This window comes from Ambystoma mexicanum, chromosome 2q (assembly GCF_040938575.1).
Source record: "Ambystoma mexicanum isolate Mex_15411 chromosome 2q, UKY_AmexF1_1, whole genome shotgun sequence".
Classification (NCBI taxonomy): Eukaryota; Metazoa; Chordata; class Amphibia; order Caudata; family Ambystomatidae; genus Ambystoma; species Ambystoma mexicanum.
This window is the reverse complement of record NC_090924.1, coordinates 168624634-168650218: the sequence shown is the minus strand read 5'-3', so window position 1 is coordinate 168650218 and position 25585 is coordinate 168624634.

The window sequence follows — 25585 nt, the reverse complement described above, 5'->3', positions numbered from 1 at the left end:
AAACAGTTCCGTGACCTCGCATTTCGTGATACCTATGGTCCTCATTAGCCCTGAACATCCAGATCGATTACATGCGATTGAAGCTTACGTCGACAGCGGTGCCATCGGCAATTATGTGGATCATGAAATGGTTTTGAGGATGAATCTGACTCTTTGTCCAAAGGACGTCATTACTACGGTGGATGGTACGGAGATAGCCTCCGGACCAGTAACGCATACCACCCAAGAAGTGACGCTAGTAAGTCAAGATGGACACCATGAGAAGATCGTGTTCGATGTGATCAAAGCCCCCCAGTTCCAGATTATTCTAGGAATTCCTTGGTTAGAGAAGCACAATCCTCAGATCGATTGGCGAGCAAGAACGGTTCAGTTTCCAGAATGTGTCTCCACTTGTCACCCTCGACCTGGTGTTGCACTGGCAGCAATTTCCTCGGAGGCTCCTCAGTTACCTCCTGAATACCTAGAATTCCAAGATGTTTTCCGGAAGGATCAGGCTAACTCTCTATCTCCTCATAGGTCTTATGACTGCCAGATAGACCTGATACCTGGATCTACTCCTCCTTGTAGTAGAATTTATGCCCTCACCGAGCCTGAGAATCTTCACCTCCGACAATACCTGGATCAATACCTAGCGAATGGGTTTATTCGTCCTTCCAAGTCCCCTGCTTCCTCAGCTTTGTTCTTCGTTCCAAAAAAAGAAGGGGACCTTAGAACTTGTATAGATTATCGCGCCCTGAACCAGATCACCGTTAAGAATAGATATCCGTTACCTTTGATCCCTGAACTCCTGGACCAAGTCAGAAAAGCATGCATATATACAAAGCTGGATCTTAGAGGAGCCTACCACTTGGTACGAGTAAAAGAGGACGATGAATGGAAGACGGCCTTCCGCACCAAGCATGGGCTATTTGAATATCAGGTCATGCCCTTCGGACTTTGCAATGCCCCGGCCGCCTTTCAATATTTTATGAACGATGTCCTCAGAGAGCTCATAGATGTGTGTGTTGTTGTTTACATTGACGACATCCTCGTTTATTCTTCATCGGAAACTGAACATCGGAAACACGTGAAAATGGTCCTCGAGAGATTGCGTCAACACAAACTTTTCGCTAAGTTGGAAAAATGTGTTTTCAACGTGACTGAAGTTGAATTCTTGGGATTCATATTATCACCTAGCGGAGTGCGTATGGATTCAAAGAAGGTCGATGCAATTCTCAAATGGCCATCGCCATCCTCCGTAAAAGGTGTTCAAAGCATGTTAGGCTTCGCTAACTTTTACCGCAGGTTTATCCCCGAATTCTCTCGAATAGTCCAGCCCATCACCACCTTGTTAAAGAAAAACAACTTTTTGAATGGTCTACCGAGGCGGAACAAGCTTTCCAGAATTTGAAGACTAGATTTATCTCTCCACCGATCTTAAAACATCCTCGCCCAGAACTCCCCTACATCGTTGAGACTGATGCTTCGAGCCTTGCCATGGGGGCAGTTCTATCACAAAAGGACCCAGTAACCAATCAGTTGCATCCCGTGGCATTTTGGTCCCGCAAATTCTCACCTCCTGAAATCAATTACACTATTACTGATAAGGAACTTCTAGCTATCAAGTCTGCCTTTAAGGCTTGGCGGCATTATCTTCTGGGGGCCCGACACACCGTTACTGTGATTACAGATCACCGAAACCTGCAATATTTGAAAACCGCAAAAGCTCAATCCTCTAGGCAACTCCGTTGGGCACTATTCTTTGCCGAGTTTGACTTCATAATTACCTATCGACCTGGTACAAAAAACGGTAAAGCTGATGCCCTTTCTCGGATGGGAGTGGAAGAACATTTGATCAATCCTAAACCTGTACCTATCATTCCCGAACAAAGAATTCTAGGTGTAATCGCCACACAATCCATAGAGGAAGTTAAGGATAAAGCCAGGCTACTGGTAACTCCAGCAGACATACAGAATTGGCATCTGCAGGGAAAGGACTTTACGGTGAAGGACAACCTTATATTTCCAAGAACGGTTATACCTGCCCAGCACAGATTTACAGAAAAAGGTAATCTCTTGTTATCACGATTCTTTAATGGAAGGACATCCCGGTATGACCAAGACCTCGGAAAAGATCAAGCGCTACTTCTGGTGGCCGTCTTGGAAAAAAGATATCAGAGACTTTATAATGTCCTGTGGAGTATGCGCCCAAAACAAGAGTCAAAAGGAAAAACCAGCCGGCCTCTTACGCCCTATTGACATCCCGCCTCGCCCTTGGCATACGCTTTCTATGGACTTCATCACCGATCTACCTCCATGCTCCGGATACAATACGATCCTAGTAATCGTGGACCTATTCTCCAAGATGGCGCATTTCATTCCACTCAAAGGCTTACCAACAGCAGCAACTCTGGCCCGAGAATTTCTCGAAAACATCGTACGACTGCACGGTTTTCCTTCAGTTCTAATTTCGGATCGAGGTAGTCAATTTATTTCTCATTTTTGGCGAAGTTGCTGTCGGTCGGCTCAAATGGATGTGAGACTTTCGACCAGCCACCACCCTCAAACCGCCGGACAAACCGAGAGGACCAATCAAACTCTGGAACAGTATTTGCGCTGCATGCTACAACAAACTGAAAAAACTTGGAAAGATATCCTTTGGATAGCCGAATATGCCTACAATAACTCTGTCCAATCGGGAACTGGGAAGACCCCGTTTTTTCTTTTATACGGTAGTCACCCTCGAACCTCGGAGTTGGATCCACTCCAAGATCTTGGAACACCAGCAGTAGACCACCTGCATTCTACAATCACCCAAGCCTTTCAAAAGCATCCTGGATTCCAAGATCTCCAAATCTAAACTATTTTACCTGATTGACTGGAAAGGCTACGGTCCCCAAGAAAGATCCTGGGAACCTGCAGAATATGTCCACGCGCCTCGTCTAATCAAAAGATTTCATCGAACATTTCCTAACAAGCCCAAACCCCCGGAGAAGCCCGGTTTGGGAGGGGCCTTGAGGGGGGGGGGTGCTGTCATGATCTCTGCTTCCAAAAGATCAGGACTTGCCCGACTCCCTTGGAAGCAGACCGATAACCCCGGCTCCGAGTGCCAGCCAGTCCCAATTGGGACCTTTTGGACCCTATCCTGGCGCCAGTGGCACCAGGCTCATAAAGATGCCCAGTCCCAGCGCTGGAAGCGCCGGGCTCATAATGCTTGGGTGGACTTACCTGCAGCAGACCATGCTGCTTACTTACCTGCCAGTTGAACCCCTGATCCTCTTCTGTTTGGGACTACTTTTCCTGTTGGGTGGGGCAGGAGCCACTCCCTAGGTTCAGAACACTGGAACTCTTCTGGAAAGCAGGAACTCTTTTCTTAGGCGTGGCTGTGGAAGGAGATACCTAAGCACTACAGGAGGCTATTTAAACCACACCCGATGGATGAATCTTGCTTTGCGTTATTCTGCATTCTCTGCAGCAGAACGCTCATCGTGTCTTCTGCTTCTGATCCTGGGCCTAAGGGAACAAAGGCTTACCATCCTGGAATCCAGTCTTCAGCAGCACCTGTAAAGACAAAGAAAGAACAGGTTAGCACTACGGTCTTCAGTGGCAGCGCATCTCTTACCTGGTCCATCGGCTGTCACCAACGCCTCGCGCTGCATTCCGGCATCTGAAAGACAAAGGCTTACCTACTCTTCGCATGCTCCGGAGGTCTTCGCACTGCATTCCGGCATCTGAAAGACAAAAGCTTACCAGCTCTTCGCATGCTCCGGAGGCCTTCGGCGCTGCATCCCGCATCTGAAAGACAAAAGAAGGTGCGTTTAAAGACATTGGGCAACTTTATTACTCACGTGCCATTACTCCTTCCCACGCCGAATCCAGTGGGTATTCCAGCACCCTTCAGCTTCTCTAAAGCTCCGAACTTGTACCTGCAAGATAAAAGGGACAGTTAGTGCGCATCGTGAAGCAGGCTACAAGCGCTTACTTACGTGCTTCCAGGTGCTTCTATTCCTCACGCGGGTTCGATCCTCAACTCTCATCAGCCCGCCATCCGCCATCGCCGGAACCCTGCAAAACAAGAGATATCATTACAAAAGACTTTTAAGACATTTGAAGTGCCCAGAACTTACCGTTCGTGCAGTTAACGACGGACAGCAGTCCTCTGAGGTCAAGAGGCCTGCACCCTTATCCAGTGAAGAAACTGGTTACGGCACCCTGCCCCGAGGCAGATGGAGAGCTCGGCGTTCACTTACCTAAGGTGAGGGTGTTAACCTTTGGGGTTCTACAGGAGAAGAGAAAGGGAAGAGGAGAGAGGCACCCAATAACCCCAGTTCATTAATCCCACATTTTCTATTTGCAGACATCTTACTCTTCGAGTCAGACATACAGTGCACAGAGGTCCAGCCTAAAGAGCCAACCGTGTGTTACACATCACCTTTGAAGATACGGCATTCACCCAGTCAAGACCGGCGCCTCTGCGGGAATCAGGTGAGCGTTACACCCAGCGCGACCCTGTCCAAGTATTGAACAATACCATCATGCCCGGCCCTTAGGAGAGTTGAATAAAGTTCTGCATAGTATTCTCTGAATTTACAAATCATTTCCCCAGCGTCCCTCATGCGATCCCCATCCTGGGCTACTATTTCTACAATAGGGATGTGACGCCGCTCCTGTCTAATGGCCCATGCCAGGGTCTTATTGGGACGGTCACCCTCCACATATCTGGCTGCAGCTATGGGGTCACCCAGGAATCGATCCCCACTGGATAAGAGGGCACGGCTCTCCTCCCATTTAAGGGCTATTTCAGACTGTAGCTCGGGAGAGTCCCTGATCCCCTGGGTAGTCTCCACGTCTTTCAGCTCCTTCTCCCTGGATGCCAGGGCTCTACGGATACTTTTCAACACCCCACCCTCTTGGGAGATGCACCACCCCAGACAAAGACCTTGAAGGTCTCCCACACTATCCTGAAATCTGGAACGGAATCAGTGTTAATTTGAAAGAACTCAATAATGGCTTTACGAATATCCTCTCGGAATGCTACGTCTTCTAAGGCACAGGCTCTAAATCTCCAACAGAGATCCCTCGGGGGAGTGCCGGGTCTGGAAATGTACGAGAACCGGGGAATGGTCAGAAAGGGTTTGTGGCAGAATCTGCGCCCTGCGGGCTGCTCTTGCAAGCACCGGGGATAAGTATATGTAATCTATCCTGGATGAGCACCCATAATCCCCTGAATTATACGAATACTCACGGCCCTCCGGGTGGAGAAACCTCCACACATTCATCAGCGCATAGTCTGTCGCTGTGGACCTCCATCTCTGGGCTGCCCTAGCAAGGGAAGTCTGCGCCGAGGAGGATCTGTCCCATTGCAGTGATAATGCCAAATTATAGTCTCCCGCCCATACAACCTCGTAATCCGGGAAGGAGCGGAGATGTTCAGAGCAGGTTTGGAAAAATTACGGACAGTCATAATTTTTTTTTTTCTTCTTTTTTTTTGAAGGTGGACATTTTATTTTGCACAATTCCCATTCATAACATTGCCCATAAGTGACACGTGTTTCGGCCTTACTTAGGAACTTTTTAAACCTGGGATATACATATAAACCAAATTACATAGAATTAAAAAGGAAAGAAAAGTCATGGAAGTGTCGACCCCTATAAAAAGAACACAACAGTAAACATCAAGAAATAATATATTGTCCAAAAAGAAAATTATAATTCCAATGAAGCCACAACCAAACAATGTGGTGTTGAAGAAAATTCAAATACGGATAATAGTAACAGATTAGTACATGTAAGCGCACAACATTTTGCTGACACACAGACAAATCAGGGTTGGCAAAGGGAGGATTGTTAGGGAGAGAGAGGTATGAGAAAATAGAATTCAATAACAATGAATTGCATTCAATTCTGTCAATCCACCGTTAGACTTCAACTGCAGATGGTGATATTCAATGTAAAGACGTGATATTCCATGAATACCCATCATACTGTTCTAATAGCGAGAAATGATGCCTAATTTTAGGTGATCCGTAGTGTCGAGTTAACCAAACCCAAACTGTTTGTGACCATGCATATTAGCAAATGTATCGAATTGTCCAACCTTCCGATTTTTGTGTAGGTCAATGCCTATTGCATGCATATTTTGTGTCCTTTTCCCAGGACAAAACACCCTGAAGCATACATTCATCATTAGTAATTACATTTTGCCTCATTTTATTTTTAAATCAACATGCAAGCTCACCTTGTTTTCTTATATAATTGCAGACATCCTCAGAAATAATACATTGAAAATCTATGGGATAATTCCCTTGGCCTTAAAACAATAAGGTGTCGATTCATGGAATTAATGTGCGCCGAAAATTCCCGCGCAGAGGTGCCAAAACGTGCGAATCGCAGTAAAAGTGCGAAAATCGCAGTGCAAGTGCGAAAATCGCAGGGAAACCAGCGCACATCGATTCATGGAAGTCGTGCGCGAGAAAATCATTGGATGTGTGCTGAAAAAGTGCACCGCGCACGCCGGCGCACAGGTCATCCAACAGCGTGCGCCACGGCCACTGCGAAATCGCACATAGCGCGGCGCACATCACAAAAGTAGGCGGAACACGGGGCGTAACACTCAGAATGGGGAACAACGCGTGAAAATATGGGCGTCACGGGGGAAGTACAGGAGGCAAGTGCGCGGAACGCCCACACGCTCGCCTACAACCCGTATTCATGGAATCGAAAAGGGCAAACCAGCGCACGGTGAAAGACGCGCACTGGGCCAAACAAGTACACCACAAGAAAGCAGGCGGTAGCGTCCCTGCGCCTGAAATAAATGTGCGCCAAAATGTGCGCTAACAAAAAGCACCCATATACAGCCATGATGAATGGTCCAACAGTGGCCCTCTAGGACAAATGAGGTGCAAAGGGGTACCGACAAACACGGACAACCGCTGTGTGAAAAATAGCATGTGCGTGTGTTTCTGGGTGCGCGGAAAGTTCCACACGCGATTGGCCTGGGTACGTGTACTTCAGGGGTGCGCGGGAAGTTCCACACGCGATTAGCCTGGGTACGTGTACTTCGGGGTGCGCGTGAAGTTCCACACGCGATTAGCCTGGGTACGTGTGTTTCGGGGTGTGCGGGAAGTTCCACACGCGATTAGCCTGGGTACCTGTGTTTCGGGGTGCGCGGGAAGTTCCACACGTGATTAGCCTGGGTACGTGTGTTTCGGGATGCGCGGGAAGTTCCACACGCGATTAGCCTGGGTACGTGTACTTCTGGGTGCTCGGGAAGTCCCACACGCGATTTCAGCAGGGTACGTGTATTCCGAGGCGCACAGGAAGATTCTCACGTGATTACAGCAGGGTACGTGTATTTCGGTGGTGCCGGGGAATGCTACACGTGATTTGGCCGTGTGGGTCCTCCCAGGTGTTCCCTCTACACCCTCCATGGCCCCTGCAGGCAGCCCACACCACAGGGGACTACCCTGCACCCCTGCTCATGTCCCACAGGCAACCCATCCACCATGGCCATGCCCCCCAGCCAACCCACATGTCACCTTGCACTACTGATCACCAACACATGTCTCCCAGCACCCCCACCCCCCAGCAATGTGGGGCACCCTCCACCAGGCCCCCATTCATGTCCAACTCATGTGTCCCATCACCCCCACCCACCAGCATCCAGGGGCATCCTCCACCAGGCCCCCACTCATGTCTCCCATCACCCCCATCCCCAGCATCCAGGGGCACCCTCCACCAGGCCCCCACTCATGTCCCTCTGCACCCCCACCCCCCAGCATCCAGGGGCACCCTCCACCAGGCCCCCACTCATGTCCCCCTGCACCCCCACCCCCCAGCATCCAGGGGAACCCTCCACCAGGCCCCCACTCATGTCTCCCATCACCTCCACCCCCCAGCAGTGCAGGGCACCCTCCACCAGGCCCCCACTCATGTCAAACTCATGTCTCCCATCACCCCCACCCCCCAGCATCCAGGGGCACCCTCCACCAGGCTCCCACTCATGTCCCCCTGCACCCCCACCCCCAGCATTCAGGGGCACCCTCCACCAGGCCCCCACTCATGTCCCCCTGCACCCCCACCCCTCAGCATCAAGGGGCACCCTCCACCAGGGCCCCACTCATGTCTCCCACCACCCCCACCCCCCAGCAGTTCAGGGCACCCTCCACCAGACCCCACACATGTCCCCCTGCACCCCACCCCCCAGCATCCAGGGGCACCCTCTACCAGGCCCCCACTCATGTCCAACTCATGTCTCCCACCACCCCCACCCCCCAGCAGTGCTGGGCACCCTCCACCAGGCCCCCACACATGTCCAACTCATGTCACCCATAACCCCCACCCACCAGCATCCAGGGGCACCCTCCACCAGGCCCCCACTCATGTCCCCCTGCACCACCACCCCCCAGCATCCAGGGGCACCATCCACCAGGCCCCCACTCATGTCCCCCTGCACCCCCACCCCCCAGCATCCAGGGGCACCCTCCACCAGGCAACCACTCATGTCCCCCTGCAACCCCACCCCCCAGCATCCAGGAGCAGCCTCCACCTGGCCCCCACTCATGTCCAACTCATGTCTCCCATAACCCCCACCCACCAGCATCCAGGGGCACCCTCCACCAGGCCCCCACTCATGTCCCCCTGCACCCCCACCCCCCAGCATCCAGGGGCACCCTCCATCAGGCAACCACTCATGTCTCCCATCACCCCCACCCCCCAGCAGTGCAGGGCACCCTCCACCAGGCCCCCACTCATGCCCCCCTGCACCCCCACCCACCAGCATCCATGGGCACCCTCCACCAGACCCCCACTCATGTCCAACTCATGTCTCCCATCACCCCCACCCACCAGCATCCAGGGGCACCCTCCACGAGGCCCCCACTCATGTCCCCCTGCACCCCCACCCCCCCTGCATCCAGGGGAACCCTCCACCAGGCCCCCACGCATGTCTCCCACCACCCCCACCCCCAAGCAGTGCAGGGCACCCTCCAACAGGCTCCCACACATGTCCCCCTGCACCCCCACCCCCCAACATCCAGGGCATCCTCCACCAGGCCCACCACTCATGTCCAACTCATGTCTCCCATCACCCCCACCCACCAGCATCCAGGGGCACCCTCCACCAGGCCCCCATTCATGTCCCCCAGCACCCCCAGCCCCCAGCGGCACCCTCCACCAAGCCCCCACTCATGTCCCCCTGCACCCCCACCCCCCAGCATCCAGGGGCACCCTCCACCAGGCCCCCACTCATGGCCCCCTGCACCCTCACCCCCCAGCATCCAGGGGCACCCTCCACCAGGCAACCACTCATGTCCCCCTGCACCCCCACCCCCCAGCATCCAGGGGCACCCTCCACCAGGCCCCCACTCATGTCCAACTCATGTCTCCCACCACCCCCGACCCCCAGCAGTGCAGGGCACCCTCCACCAGGCCCCCACTCATGTCCAACTCATGTCTCCCATCACCCCCACCCCCCAGTTTCCAGGGGCACCCTCCACCAGGCCCCCACTCATGTCCCCCTGCACCCCCACCCCCCAGCAACCAGGGGCACTCTCCACCAGGCCCCCACTCATGTCTCCCATCACCCCCACCCCCCAGCAGTGCAGGGCACCCTCCACCAGGCCCCCACTCATGTCCCCCTGCACACCCACCCACCAGCATTCATGGGCATCCTCCACCAGGCCCCCACTCATGTCCAACTCATGTCTCCCATCACCCCCACCCACCAGCATCCAGGGGCACCCTCCACCAGGCCCCCACACATGTCCAACACATTTCTCCCATCACCCCCACCCACCAGCATCCAGGGGCACCCTCCACCAGGCCCCCACTCATGTCCCCCTGCACCCCCACCCCCCAGCATCCAGGGGCACCCTCCACCAGGTCCCCACTCATGTCCTCCTGCACCCTGCACCCCCACCCCCCAGCATCCAGGGGCACCCTCCACCAGGCAACCACTCATGTCCCCCTGCACCCCCACCCCCCAGCATCCAGGGGCACCCTCCACCAGGCCCCCACTCATGTCTCCCATCACCCCCACCCCCCAGAAGTGCAGGGCACCCTCCACCAGGCCCCCACCCATGTCCCCCTGCACCCCTACCCACCAGCATCCATGGGCACCCTCCACCAGGCCCCCACTCATGTCCAACTCATGTCTCCCATCACCCCCACCCACCAGCATCCAGGGGCACCCTCCACCAGGCCCCCTCTCATGTCCCTCTGCACCCCCACGCTCCAGCTGCCAGGGGCACCCTCCACCAGGCCCCCACTCATGTCTCCCACCACCCCCACCCTCCAGCAGTGCAGGGCACCCTCCACCAGGCCCCCACACATGTCCCCCTGCACCCCCACCCCCCAGCATCCAGGGGCACTCTCCACCAGGCCCCCATTCATGTCCAACTCATGTCTCCCACCACCCCCAGCCCCCAGCAGTGCAGGGCACCCTCCACCAGGCCCCCGCACTTGTCCAACTCATGTCTCCCATCACCCCCACCCACCAGCATCCAGGGGCACTCTCCACCAGGCCCCCACTCATGTCCCCGTGCACCCCCACCCCCCAGCATCCAGGGGCACCCTCCACCAAGCCCCCACTCATGTCCCCCTGCACCCCCACCCCCAGCATCCAGGGGCACCCTCCACCAGGCCCCCACTCATGTCCCCCTGCACCCCCACCCCCCAGCATCCAGGGGCACCCTCCACCAGGCAACCACTCATGTCCCCCTGCACCCCCACCCCCCAGCATCCAGGGGCACCTTCCACCAGGCCCCCACTCATGTCCAACTCATGTGTCCCACCACCCCCACCCCTCAGCAGTGGAGGGCACCCTCCACCAGGCCCCTACTCATGTCCAACTCATGTCTCCCATCAGCCCCACCCCCCAGCATGCAGGGGCACCCTCCACCAGGCCCCCACTCATGTCCCCCTGCACCCCCCACCCCCAGCATCCAGGGGCACCCTCCACCAGGCCCCCACTCATGTCTCCCATCACCCCCCAGCAGTGCAGGGCACCCTCCACCAGGCCCCCACTCATGTTCCCCTGCACCCCCACCCATCAGCATCCATGGGCACCCTCCACCAGGCCCCCACTCATGTCTCCCATCACCCCCACCCCCCAGCATCTAGGGGCACCCTGCACCAGCCCCCCACTCATGTCTCCCTGCACCCCCACCCCCCACCAGTCAGGGGCACCCTCCACCAGGCCCCCACTCATGTCTCCCATTACCCCCACCCCCCAGCAGTGCAGGGCACCCTCCACCAGGCCCCCACTCATGTCCAACTCGTGTCTCATCACCCCCATCCCCGGCATCCAGGGGCACCCTCCACCAGGCCCCCACTCATGTCTCCCATCACCCCCACCCCCCAGCATCCAGGGGCACCCTCCACCAGGCCCCCACTCATGTCCCCCACCACCCCCACCCCCCAGCATTGCAGGGGCACCCTCCACCAGGCCCCCACTCATGTCTCCCACTACCCCCACACCCCAGCAGTGCAGGGCACCCTCCACCAGGCCCCCACTCATGTCCCCCTGCACCCCCACCCACCAGCATCCATGGGCACCCTCCACCAGGCCCCCTTTCATGTCTCCCATCACCCCCACCCCCCAGCATCTAGGGGCACCCTGCACCAGCCCCCCACTCATGTCTCCCTGCACCCCCACCCCCCACCAGTCAGGGGCACCCTCCACCAGGCCCCCACTCATGTCTCCCATTACCCCCACCCCCCAGCAGTGCAGGGCACCCTCCACCAGGCCCCCACTCATGTCCAACTCATGTCTCCCATCACCCCCATCCCCAGCATCCAGGGGCACCCTCCACCAGGCCCCCACTCATGTCTCCCATCACCCCCACCCCCCAGCATCCAGGGGCACCCTCCACCAGGCCCCCACTCATGTCCCCCACCACCCCCACCCCCCAGCAGTGCAGGGGCACCCTCCACCAGGCCCCCACTCATGTCTCCCACCACCCCCACCCCCCAGCAGTGCAGGGCACCCTCCACCAGGCCCCCACTCATGTCCAACTCATGTCTCCCATCACCCCCACCCCCCAGCATCCAGGGGCACCCTCCACCAGGCCCCCACTCATGTCCCTCTACACCCCCACCCCCCATCATCCAGGGGCACCCTCCACCAGGCCCCCACTCATGTCTCCCATCACCCCCACCCCCCAGCAGTGCAGGGCACCCTCCACCAGGCCCCCACTCATGTCCCCCTGCACCCCCACCCACCAGCATCCATGGGCACCCTCCACCAGGCCCCCACTCATGTCCAACTCATGTCTCCCATCACCCCCACCCACTAGCATCCAGGGGCACCCTCCACCAGGCCCCCACTCATGTCCAACTCATGTCTCCCATCACCCCCACCCGCCAGCATCCAGGGGCACCCTCCACCAGGCCCCCACTCATGTCCCCCTGCACCCCCACCCTCCAGCATCCAGGGGCATCCTCCACCAGGTCCCCACTCATGTCCCCCTGCACCCCCACCCCCCAGCATCCAGGGGCACCCTCCACCAGGCAACCACTCATGTCCCCCTGCACCCCCACCCCCCAGCATCCAGGGGCACCCTCCACCAGGCCCCCGCTCATGTCTCCCATCACCCCCACCCCCCAGAAGTGCAGGGCTCCCTCCACCAGGCCCCCACTCATGTCCCCCTGCACCCCTACCCACCAGCATCCATGGGCACCCTCCACCAGGCCCCCACTCATGTCCAACTCATGTCTCCCATCACCCCCACCCACCAGCATCCAGGGGCACCCTCCACCAGGCCCCCACTCATGTCCCCCTGCACCCCCCCCCCCCAGCTGCCAGGGGCACCGTACACCAGGCCCCCACTCATGTCTCCCAGCACCCCCACCCCCCAGCATCCAGGGGCAGCCTCCACCAGGCCCCCATTCATGTCCAACTCATGTCTCCCACCACCCCCAGCCCCCAGCAGTGCAGGGCACCCTCCACCAGGCCCCCACACATGTCCAACTCATGTCTCCCATCACCCCCACCCACCAGCATCCAGGGGCACCCTCCACCAGGCCCCCACTCATGTCCCCGTGCACCCCCACCCCCCAGCATCCAGGGGCACCCTCCACCAAGCCCCCACTCATGTCCCCCTGCACCCCACCCCCAGCATCCAGGGGCACCCTCCACCAGGCCCCCACTCATGTCCCCCTGCACCCCACCCCCCAGCATCCAGGGGCACCCTCCACCAGGCAACCACTCATGTCCCCCTGCACCCCCACCCCCTAGCATCCAGGGGCACCTTCCAGCAGGCCCCCACTCATGTCCAACTCATGTCTCCCATCATCCCCACCCCCCAGCATGCAGGGGCACCCTCCACCAGGCCCCCACTCATGTCCCCTTGCACCCCCAGCCCCCAGCATCCAGGGGCACCCTCCACTCATGTCCAACTCATGTCCAACTCATGTCTCCCATCACCCCCACCCACCAGCATCCATGGGCACCCTCCACCAGGCCCCCACTCCTGTCTCCCAGCACCCCCACCACCCAGCCGTGCGATTTGTCTGGGTACGTGTATTCCTGGGGTGCGCGGGTAGTCTCACATGCGATACCATCAGGGTACGTGTATTATGGGTACGCGTGAACTTCCACACGCGATACCAGCAGGCTACGTGTATTACGGGGTTCGCGGGAAGTTCCACACGCGATTGCCCTGGGTACGTGTATTTCGGGGTGCGTGTGAAGTTTCACATGCGATTTTGCAGGGTACGTGTATTTCGGTGTGCGCGTGAAGTTCCACACGCGACTGGGCCTGTGACAGTGGGGTACGTGTATTCCAGGGGTGGGCGGGAATATTTACTCGCGATTGGGCCTGGGAGAGCTTGTTACGTGTATTCCTGGGGTGGGCGGGAAGATTTACACAGTCGCCTACAATGCGCCGAAAAATAAATGGTCCAATCCTGAAACACGTACGCCAGCATGAATCAGGCGTACGTCGACCCGCTCAGCATAAAAGTGCGTGCAAGCAACAAACAAGCTCAGACGCTAGGATGTATATAACGTTCCTAGCAGCAGTGGCCGTGGGTTACTAAAGGAGGAGGAGGAGGATAGTGAGGGCACGAATTTTCACTCCCAGAACCAGCCTTTTTGGGATGCCTGATGACCAGGTGTATGGGAGGTACAGGTTTCCACCACACATAATACTGGACCTGGTCAGTGAGTGGGAGGATGACCTCACATCACCCACCCTGTGCTCCCAAGCACTCAGCCCCCTGGAGAAAGTCCTTAATCTACTGCACTTCTTGGCCACTGGATCATTTCAGCGGACAAGTGCCATAGTGGGTGGGGTGTCACAGGCCACGCAGTCACGCTGCCTACACCAGGTCTTGAACATCATCACTGCACGCCCATCAGTCCGCAGGCACATATACCTGCCCAGGATACCTGCAGAAAGGCAGGCTGCCGCCCTGGATTTCTACGGTGTGGCACAATTCCCCAAAGTGCTAGGTGCCATTGACTGCACCCATGTGGCACTACGTCCCCCCAGGGCATCTGAGCACATCTATAGGAACCGCAAGCACTGGCATTCCATCAACGTGCAGGTAGTATGTAATGCCAGGGGAATCATCACTTCAGTATATGCCAACTATCCAGGGTCCACCCACGACAGCTTCATTTACCGAATGTCTACCCTAAGCCGGGACCTAGAAGCTGGGCGGCATGGCGATACATGGCTGCTTGGTGAGTATGAATGCCACTGCACATGCATGCATGTCAGATGCAGAGTTATGTCACTACCCCACTAATGATACCCATCACCTCCTCACCAGGGGACAGTGCCTACCCTCTGAGCACCCACATGATGACGCCAATTCGGATCCTCATCACGCCTCCCGAGGTAAGATACAACACAGCCCATATTGCAACCCGGGGCATAGTGGAGCGCACATTCGAAGTGCTCAAGTCACGCTTTCGCTCCCTTGACCGTTCTGGTGGGCAGCTGTTATATGCGCCCCCAGTAGTGTGCAGGATCATAGTGGCAGCATGTGTCCTGCACAATGTTGCCACACGCCGGGGCCTGGCTGTGGACATGGTGGTGCCCCCACATCCCCAACCACATGCACGCCCGCTGCGCATGGGAGGGGAGAGGGCACGGGGTGAGGCAGCCCGTACGCAGCTGGTGTCTAATAACTTCACATAGAAATCACACCCCTGTGGAGTGCACACAGCCCTGGCACATACCTTCTGATAAGCAATGATGACTCGACCTGACAATTATGACGAACAAAGGGACAGTCAACTGTCAGAACCATAGCAGCCTGAGATTGTTCATGTGGAAGTGTCAGAATGTGTGCATCCCTACCTACACAAACACCACCAATGCAGTGTCATCAAAAGACACACTTCCATGCTGCAGAAATGAATACCCACTTGCAAAATATTACATGAGAACAGTGCCATGTCACCCAACCCCTCCCCGGCACGGCCACACAACACACCATGGCATGTCATGCAATGTGAGAGCAAACAAATTAATCCCCACAACATGCCCCAAGTGTCACCAACTACAGTGTCCCTAATGGAAACTGGCCACACATGAAATGCTCACAGTAATGCAGGACCTACAACACACATTACCAAATACTTACCAAGAATACCAATCACCTACACAACCTCCAACCTACCTTAAACATGACATTACAGACTTAAAAATTTGGTAGCCTCACTACCTGATAATGCCAGCACTTCGAACACTTCCAAGTATACAGTGTTAGCGCCACGCAAGAGTGTAGGTGAACTGCTTACAACATGGACTCCAGTTCCAAGGTAGACCGCCTTGTGAAGACATGAGAAATGGACCTGCAAATTAGGAGGATGAGATGGCTGCAGAGGCACATATCAATACACCATGCAGTGTACAATACAACAACAATATGCACTATGAATGTATACACAGTATTGACTACAGACTGCCCACACATCAAATGGGAGTCCAACGTCACCATGTACGTCAATGTTACTTGGGCACACCCTTTTCAAGCCCATGGAAACGGGAAGCAGGAGGGGTGTGTGTCACACAAACCCAAGCATCCGAAACAAATTCATGACAAGCCTGCATGTGCCCAGCCACAATACAGCGTATGCCCACGGGAGCCACACAAGGCAACACACTGCCCAAAAAAAAATAAAAAAATAAATAAATAAATAAAAAATGGCCATTAATGGGCCCGAGGGGGGGGGTGGGGGGGGGGGGGTATGGCCACCCAGGAGGTCTGAGGAAGGGTGCACACCAAAACCCACCTGTGTGGATCTTGCGGAAAAAAACACCTCCATGGGCTCATGGCCTGCACGGCTACCCTATTGTGAGAGAAACACTGCTGTCGCTCTCCTCACCCTCTGCAGCTGCATCAGGAGGTGGTGGCACTATGGGAGGTAGCCCACACAAAGCCCTAGTCTGGTCCTCCATGGCAGCAAGCATTCGGGTGTGGAAGGTCTCGTTCTGGAGGATAATTGTGCGTAGGTCCCCATGCAACAACTCACGTGATGCCCAGACCTCCGCCCTAGTTGCCTGCATCTCAGCTGAGAGCGTACGTGTGAGACGCTCCAGCTGCTGTTCTATCCTTCTGTTTGTTGAAGCCTCAAGCTCAACAAGAGTCGTCCTGAGGTGAAGAAGTTCCACACTCAGGGCTTCCCTGTGGCCCTGGGACTCTATGGAAATGGCTTCCCGCAGAATCGCCAGTACCACCCTCCTGTCCCTGTCGGACGCCAACATGTCCTCCCTGTGTGACTGGCAGATGGAGTCTGTTGCCTGCTGTAGTCGCTCCATCAGCCTTTCGGGGGGGACAATGGAAGTGGCCACCCTATCCATGGCCTGAGCCATCATCTCTGATGATGCTGCCTGTTGGGTTGCCATACCGTATATGGATTGCTCACATGCGGTATTGCCAGGTGGCGTACGGCCACCACGTCGGCGGGCACCACATCTGTCTGGGGCAAGGCGAACAGCGCCTTGCTGTGCCGGCACTGCCTGAGGCTGCAGGACTGCATTCCCCCTCTGATCTGCTGGCCCAGGAACAGGATCAGATGTTGCGGAGTGTGACCCTGCATCCGTAACCACCAAAGGCGTACCTGCCAACACTGACATCCCCATTGAGGGTTCTAACCCTGGTGCAGGTGGGTCGGACAGAACAGAATCCCTCCCAGGAACACTCACCTGCGACGGCACATAGGTCTCATCATCCGAATCGACACCTGAATACAGCTCGGGGGAGGTGCAGCCAGAGACACCCCTTGAGAGCACGACCTGCAGCAGTTGTGGGTTCTCACCCACCACCACACCACATCCCTCACTGGTGGTCGGTCGGGCCTGAGACCCCTCCTGGGTCTGCACCATCTCCACAACCCCAGCAGTATCAAGTGTGTCATCCCCTGCAAAGACATAAAAGAAAACAAATGGAAACAGGCATTAGCACTATGGCACACAATTAGGGCTGAGAAGCTACAGAAACAGTACTTGATTGACACATGTCCCACATGACTAAAACTCTCCCATGTATGCACCGTCACTGCGTGTGAAGGGGAGGCAGATGGCACACATTGATGACACCAAGATGGAAGATGAACACATTTGCTGCATGCTGCCTAGCAGTGGCATCACACATTGGCCTGTGATTGGCAGGTCAAATACACATGCCATCACACAGGTGGCATGTACCCTAGCCATAAAGTGAAGAGGGAGAGGAGGGCACCAATTGTTCATTCAGTCTAGTTTGCTCATGAAATTGATTTTTTCATTGAAATGGTTCAAATGTTTAACCTGGAGCAGACAGTCCAAAATGGTCCTATAGCACAGGGACATGTCTAAACAAATCATATCCAGAAAACAAAGCCAGTCCACTGTACCATAGCCATGTCAGACATGTGACAATAGGACTGTGAAATGCCTAGTAAAAGTGGTGGTATGCAAACAATCTGCCTGAATAAACTGAGGAAAATAAGCAACAATGTTGTGGCAAGATGACACTTCAAGGGCAACTGGCGTGGTGTTGGGCTAGATGTCTAATGTTGGCAGAATGGATACTGCTATACCCAAATGCTGGTGCGCAGAATGTATTGGATGAGGCACATGGGTGACCCAAACCACTCAGGTACACACACCCTCACCTGGCACCCAAACAGAAGCCCTCACACACACACCATGCACATGGATGACACACACATGCATGTGCACTCACCGGACGATGCCTCGTAATCTGCCAGTTCTCCCACGCCTTGAATCTGTTCCTCCATGATGAGGTCCCAGCAACATGCTCATGTGGAGTGAGTTCTATGTCCTCTGCTGGAGACCCATCTCCAGTCACTAGAGTAGCGGCATGACTTGAGGCCAGCTTATTCTTTGCCCTGCGCTTCAGGTCATGCCAGCGCTTGTAGCATTCATTAGCTGTGCGCCTCACGATTCCAAGGGCATTTATGATGTCCGCGATGGTCTGCCAGTGTGCCAGACGTTGTGCAGGTGTGGTCTTGGATCCTGCAACAATCACCATTTTGCGGTCATGTGCGGACACATACTCTACAATTGCACTCAGTTCGGCCTCATTGAAGCTGGGCTTCCTTGACGGGCCGGACTGTGTAGCCGTGTCTGGGGCATCAGCCTCTACTGGACGAGCACTCTTCCTCTTCCGCTTGGAAGGTGGTGGGGATCCTGAGTGTCCTACACCGCTCTGGACACTAGGGGCAGGAGCCCCGGTGGACTCTGTACTAGGAGTGTGGGATTGCACACTCAACATGGGAGTTGGTGCAGGCATTAGCTCAAGTGTGATGGTGTCAGGGGGAATGTCAGCAGGATGGACTTGGACCGACACTGTCTTGGCTGGGTGTGTGAGAGGTGGGGTGGATGGAGCCGCAGCTGCCCCTGCAGCCTCCCCAGCCTGCCTACGCGGGGCAGCAGATGACCTAGCTGCCCCTGATCCACGTGGCCTGATGACACCAACGTGCACCGGCGCACGTGGCCTAGACCTGCTGACCTGGAAGTCAGCCATGGAGTCACCCTGTGCCAGGTCTGGTTCCACAGTGGGCTGGTCCAACAAGGGCTGAGCATGGATGGTGTCAGCCACGTTACCCTTAACCAGGGGGGGGGCATGGGTGTCCCTGACTGCTCCTCCACACATGGGGGGCTAGGGGCACCCTGCAAGTCACGGCCACGTCCCCTACCGGATCCACCATGGCCACATCTTGGGGCTCGGCCACCTTTGCCACCCTTACGGCTTGTTCGCCTCCCAGCCATGGCACTGATGTTATTGTGCGTATGGGAGTCGCTGTGAACTATTGTCCTGGGCAATTGGGGGTCAAAGGGGTTGGGTACCAGATGGTAATCGTACCCTAGTGCTCTAGCAAGGCTGTATGTCACCCCTGGGGAAAGATGACGGGTCACGCAACGCACAGGCACCCCAAAAAAGGGAAGTAAGGTGCACGCAACCCCTCCTAGACCACGTGTGTGGAAAAATAAACCTGCACTACGCTGTGGCACCCAGAAACACAAGAATGAATGTATGCGTGTCACACGCAGCCTACAATGACCTCTGAAGGGGTATGCGACACACGGGGCAAGCACAGATGTTAAATACGTGCACGACTCACCGCCTGCCAGGAACAAAAGCGTGAAAAATATGCGCTTGTGCGCGTTGGCAACATCCCCGCCAAAAGAAGAATTGTACGCTGTCTGAGGAGACAGGACAACAGTAGAAGGGAACGCTGTTTGAGGAAACAGGCCCAGGAAAAAGAGGAAAAGAGAAAAAGCTGTCAGAGGTAACAGGGAGTACGAACTTGAAACGCCGTGAAGTAAATCGTGTGTGAACTGACAAGAAGTACAGATTTCACCCACTCACTCTCCACGAAAAGCACGTACAAGGAAATGGCGTTCTACACGTACCTTTTATACACACGTCACAGACGCGCATACGCGATGAGGCCATTTCCACCAATTACACGCTCTGACACTCAGACGTGTATCTTTTTTTTTACATGCGCCATTCTCTACGGCCATGCGCGTGACGTCATAGTTGCGCATGGGGGCCTTTGGGCCAATGAAATCGCGTATGCGTGCAGACGCGCTTACGCACCAAGGGCCTTTCCTCGAATTACACACAGACGTGCAGGATTTTCACGTGCCAAATCACTCCGTATCAAGCTGGCCACGCGTAAGCACACAGAAGACCACGCTCCTGCCCAGAAAGCCGATTTACTGCCCCCCAGAGCCCCGAGCACGCTCCCACCTGCCATCTGCTGCTGCCTGACTGCCTGCTGCCCACGTGCCCTGCCATTTGCTGCCTGCACATCAGCCAGGGGTGCTGTTGCTGTGACCACCCCTGCTGGAACCGAAGACTCCCGACTGGGATTCCATCGCTCCACAGCCCAGCCCCAGGACCCAGTTGCCCACCCACTCCTGCCTCTGGGGTTGTCATGTCGGGCACTGCAACATCTGGCACCACTGACAACCCCCGGCCAGAGAGACAGAGGGGCACCAGCTTCAGTGCCAGGGAAGTTGGTGTCCTGGTGGAGCAAGTCCTGGGGCAGTATGATGCCCTCTTCGGAAGTGTGCGCGCCGACAAGGAAGGACAGACTCAGATCTGGACGGACATTGTGACTGCCATCAACGCGGAGGGGGTGGCAGTCCTCGACTTCCAACATGTCAAGAAGCGCTGGGAGGACTTCAGGTCCAGGACCCTCAACAAGGCCCGGCGCCTCTTAAAGGCAGCGGATGCTAAGGGGCGCCGGGGCCACTTGTCGGAAGATCAGATGAGGGTCCTGAAACGCATATCCCCAGTGCTCCACGTCCAGGTACTTGAGAGGCAGACCCGTCTGGAGTCGAGCGGTAAGTGTACATGCATCATGATTGTAAGCTGTGCGTGTGGTGATGTGCCAGTAGTGTGCAGGTTGCACATCTGTTTGTATGGGGTCGAGTATGGGTGGGGGTGTACAGGGCTGTGAGGCTAACACATGCGAGGACTGTCATGTGTGAGACATGGATGGTGCTTGTGTGTGTAGGCTTGCATGCCAAATGCAGTTGTGTGGGCACACATGTTTGGATGAATGTGTATGTAAGTAGGCATGTTCGTGATGTCACGCATGTATGTTGTTTTCAGCTGCATGTATCAGCACTGTGTACATGTGCATGTGTGTGTTTTTGACAAGGGTGCAACAGTGATGCAACATGGATGCATGTGACAGCGGGATGTGGAAGCCTGATTGGCAGATGTGACATGGATGCCCATCTGAACACTGCGACAGTTGGCTGAGGTGTACACATGCATGCAAGTGTGGTGGTGTGCGTGCATGTGTAGTGCACTCCCTGTGTTGTGATGTCTGGCTCACCTTTGCCTGCTCATGCTGTTGTATGTGTATGGATGGTGCTGGCAGTTGCGATATGGCTGTGGTATGGCTCATGTGTGCAAGTTGAAATGACATGTGTGTTGCCGATTGTGATGCCATGTCTGAGGTTTGCCAATGCCACTCATGTGCAACTGGCATGTGTGTATGTGTCCATTGTACAGTGCCCTGATGCCTGTGTTTTATTTCTCCCTGTCTGCAGCGTCAACTGATGAAGAGGGCGGAGAAGGTTCTGTGGAGCATAGCGGCGGGGATCGCACCGCCAGCCGGAGACGCAAGGCCCGGCTCCCCTCCCAGGTTGTGATCTCATCGGGGAGTGAGGAGTCCGGTGCCGCGTCCCAGGCCGCAGCTGCCGGGGGGAAGTCAAAGAGGCGGAGGTCGGAGTTGGACTCCTCGGCAGCAGAAGGGGCAGCTGGGACCCCACAGGGCCCAACGGGGGAAGATGGCACGGAGTCATCCAGGTTGGTTGGGGGTTTGCTGGAGGAGGAGGCTGTGCAAGCAACAGAGACGGGGTCTGGAGGTGGGGATTCCACTGGTGCTAGTGGTGCAGTGCAGGACCAGGGACAGGAGGCAGCACAGGTCGCCGCGGAGGTGCCTGTGTGCAATCCTGTCGCTGATCCTGTCACTGCATCATCTTGCACCAGCAGGGATGCCTACGTCCAGACCCGTTTTCAGGCAGGGGATGAGCTCACGACAATTGGCCTTTCTCTGCCTGCGGACGTGGCTATCCGGGTCCGGGTTGAGCCTGTCCTGACTGGTGTGGCGTTGCGTCAACGGGCCATGCGAGGTGACCTGCAGTCTTTTCATGAGGAGACTGCACGTCATCTCGAATGGCTCGTTGACCGCGTCGGCCTACTGGGACAGGTCACCCAGGCCGGATTCCTCCGTTTGATGGGGCTTGCTCAGACCCCCTCCTCAACTGAACCCCCTATGTGCCAGTCGTCCTCCGTGCCATCTTCCCACCCATTAGTCTCCTGGGTGCCCTGTGGAGCTGCCTCTGACGGTGCGGCCAGGCTGGTGGAGGAGGCATCCCTGCCACATTCGGACGTCCAGCAGGGGTGGCCACATCAACGACTGCACCCCAGCCAGCGGAGGATGTGCAGGTAGCAGGAGGCAGTGCACGGGCAGAGGCACAGCAGTAGCAGCAACGTGGTGGGAGCCATGATGGCTCGGGGCCTTCGACATCGGAGGGGCAGGCATCGGCCGGAGGGCAGGAGGACCCAGGATGGGAAGTGTCTTCCGTGTGGCAGCGGTTGGGCCATGCCATAGATGCGGAGCGGCAGCGTGCGAAAGAGGCACGGCTCACGATGGTCAGGGCGGAGAACTCCATGCAGAGGGCCCTGAGGCGGGCCGAGTGCCTCGAGGCAATCCGAAGGGAGTTGGGGGTGAACATGTCGACGGCCCTGCGGACCCTCGGGGCCATGGAGGAGGACTGCCTCTGGGACATTGAGCAGGAGTTCGATGTTGCCCTGGCCCGGAACATCCCGAAGTGAGCCATCGGACTAGCCCGCTGCCCTTGTAAATAGTTCTGTAGTTAGTGTTAGGTTTCCTTTGGTTTTGCATTTTTTGTGGACCTTTTGGACAATGGGCCACATTTTTGTATATAGTTTTTTTTTTAGGTAGTGTTATTAGATAGGTTTCATTTTTTCTGTTGGGATAACGGACCCTGGATTGTTTATCTGTATATAGTTGACTTTTGGATTTTCATTTTTTTTAATGATTTACCCATGGAGCAATGGTTTTCGATTTTAATTTTCCATTGGATTTACTTTTGTGGACTGTTACTTTGGACACCTTTCCTTTGGATTATGATTTGTGGTTTTGCATTATTTCACGGACATGCTGGTTTATTTTTTTTTAAATTTCCATTATTCTTTGTTTATTTTTGATTCAATTTATGTTGCTTGTAATACATACTTTTTCTTCAAACTTCAATTTGTAGTATCATCTCATTGGTTTCATGCATATCATGATATGGGTTTTGACATTCACTGACACCCATTGGGTGTATGTGAGGGACATGTGTTCATTTCCAAACTTGCAATTGGGGTTCTATCATGTTATTGCCATTTCTAAGTGGGTGGATGCAATACTCGGGTGGGTGTTTGGCATTTGGAAGCTGACCATAAGGGCCAGGGATCTAGATTGTGATGACATGTTGGCTGGGGGACATGAGTGGGGGCCTGGTGGAGGGTGCCGCTGGATGCTGGGGGGTGGGGGTGCAGGGGGACATGAGTGGGGGGTCTGGTGGAGGGTGCCCCTGACTGGTGGGGGGTGGGGGTGCAGGGAGTCATGAGTGGAGGCCTGGTGGAGGGTGCCCCTAGATGCTGGGGGGTGGGGTTGATGGGAGACATGAGTTGGCCATGAATGGGGGCCTGGTGGAGGGTGCCCTGCACTGCTGGGGGGTGGGGGTGGTGGGAGACATGAGTGGGGGCCTGGTGGAGGGTGCCCCTGGATGCTGGGGGGTGGGGGTGCAGGGGGACATGAGTGGGGGCCTGGTGGAGGGTGCCCCTGACTGGTGGGGGGTGGGGGTGCAGGGAGACATGAGTGGGGGCCTGGTGGAGGGTGCCCCTAGATGCTTGGGGGTGGGGGTGATGGGAGACATGAGTTGGGCATGAGTGGGGGCCTGGTGTGGGGTGCCCAGCACTGCTGGGGGGTGGGGGTGGTGGGAGACATGAGTTGGACATGAGTGGGGGCCTGGTGGAGGGTGCCCTGCACTGCTGGGGGGTGGGGGTGGTGGGAGACATGAGTTGGACATGAGTGGGGACCTGGTGGAGGGTGTCCTGCACTGCTGGGGGTGGGGGTGATGGGAGACATGCGTTGGACATGAGTGGGGGCCTGGTGGAGGGTGCCCCTGGATGCTGGGGGGTGGGGGTGGTGGGAGACATGAGTGGGGGCCTGGTGGAGGGTGCCCCTGGATGTTGGGGGGTGGGGGTGATGGGAGACATGAGTGGGGGCCTGGTGGAGGGTGCCCCTGGATGCTGAGGGGTGGGGGTGATGGGAGACATGAGTGGGGGCCTGGTGGAGGGTGCCCCTGCACTGCTGGGGGGTAGGGGTGGTGGGAGATATGAGTGGGGGCCTGGTGGAGGGTGCCCTGCACTGCTGGGGGGTGGGGGTGGTGGGAGACATGAGTGGGGGCCTGGTGGAGGGTGCCCTGCACTGCTGGGGGGTGGGGGTGGTGGGAGACATGAGTGGGGGCCTGGTGGAGGGTGCCCCTGGATGCTGGGGGCTGGGGGTGGTGGGAGACATGAGTGGGGGCCTGGTGGAGGGTGCTCCTGGATGCTGGGGATGGGGGTGATGGGAGACATGAGTTGGACATGAGTGGGGGCCTGGTGGAGGGTGCCCTGCACTGCTGAGGGGTGGGGGTGATGGGAGACATGAGTGGGGGCCTGGTGGAGGGTGCCCCTGACTGGTGGGGGGTGGGGGTGCAGGGAGACATGAGTGGGGGCCTGGTGCAGGGTGCCCCTAGATGCTGGGGGGTGGGGGTGATGGGAGACATGAGTGGTGGCCTGGTGGAGGGTGCCCTGCACTGCTGGGGGGTGGGGGTGGTGGGAGACATGAGTTGGACATGAGTGGGGGCCTGGTGGAGGGTGCCCTGCACTGCTGGGGGGTGGGGGTGGTGGGAGACATGAGTTGGACATGAGTGGGGGCCTGGTGGAGGGTGCCCTGCACTGCTGGAGGTGGGGGTGATCGGAGACATGAGTGGGGGCCTGGTGGAGGGTGCCCCTGCACTGCTGGGGGTGGGGGTGATGGGAGACATGAGTGGGGGCCTGGTGTAGGATGCCCCTGCACTGCTGGGTGGTGGGGGTGGTGGGAGACATGAGTGGGGGCCTGGTGGAGGGTGCCCTGCACTGCTGGGGGTGAGGGTGCTGGGAGACATGAGTTGGACATGAGTGGGGGCCTGGTGGAGGGTGCCCCTGGATGCTGAGGGCTGGGGGTGCAGGGGGACATGCGTTGGTGGGCAGTAGTTCAAGGTGACATGTGAGTTGGCTGGGGGCATGGGCATGGTGGATGGGCTGCATGCGGGACATGTGCAGGGTAGGCCCCTATGGTGTGGGCCGCCTGCAGGGGCCGTGGAGGGTGTAGAGGGTACACCTGGGAGGACCCACGCATGCAATTCACGTGTGGTGCTCCCACGCACCCCTGGAATACACGTACCATGATGGAATTGTGTGTGATACTTCCTGCGCACCCCTGAAATACACGTACCCTGCTGCTTTTGCATGTGATACTTCCTGTGCACCCCTGGAATACACGTACCCTGCTGCTTTT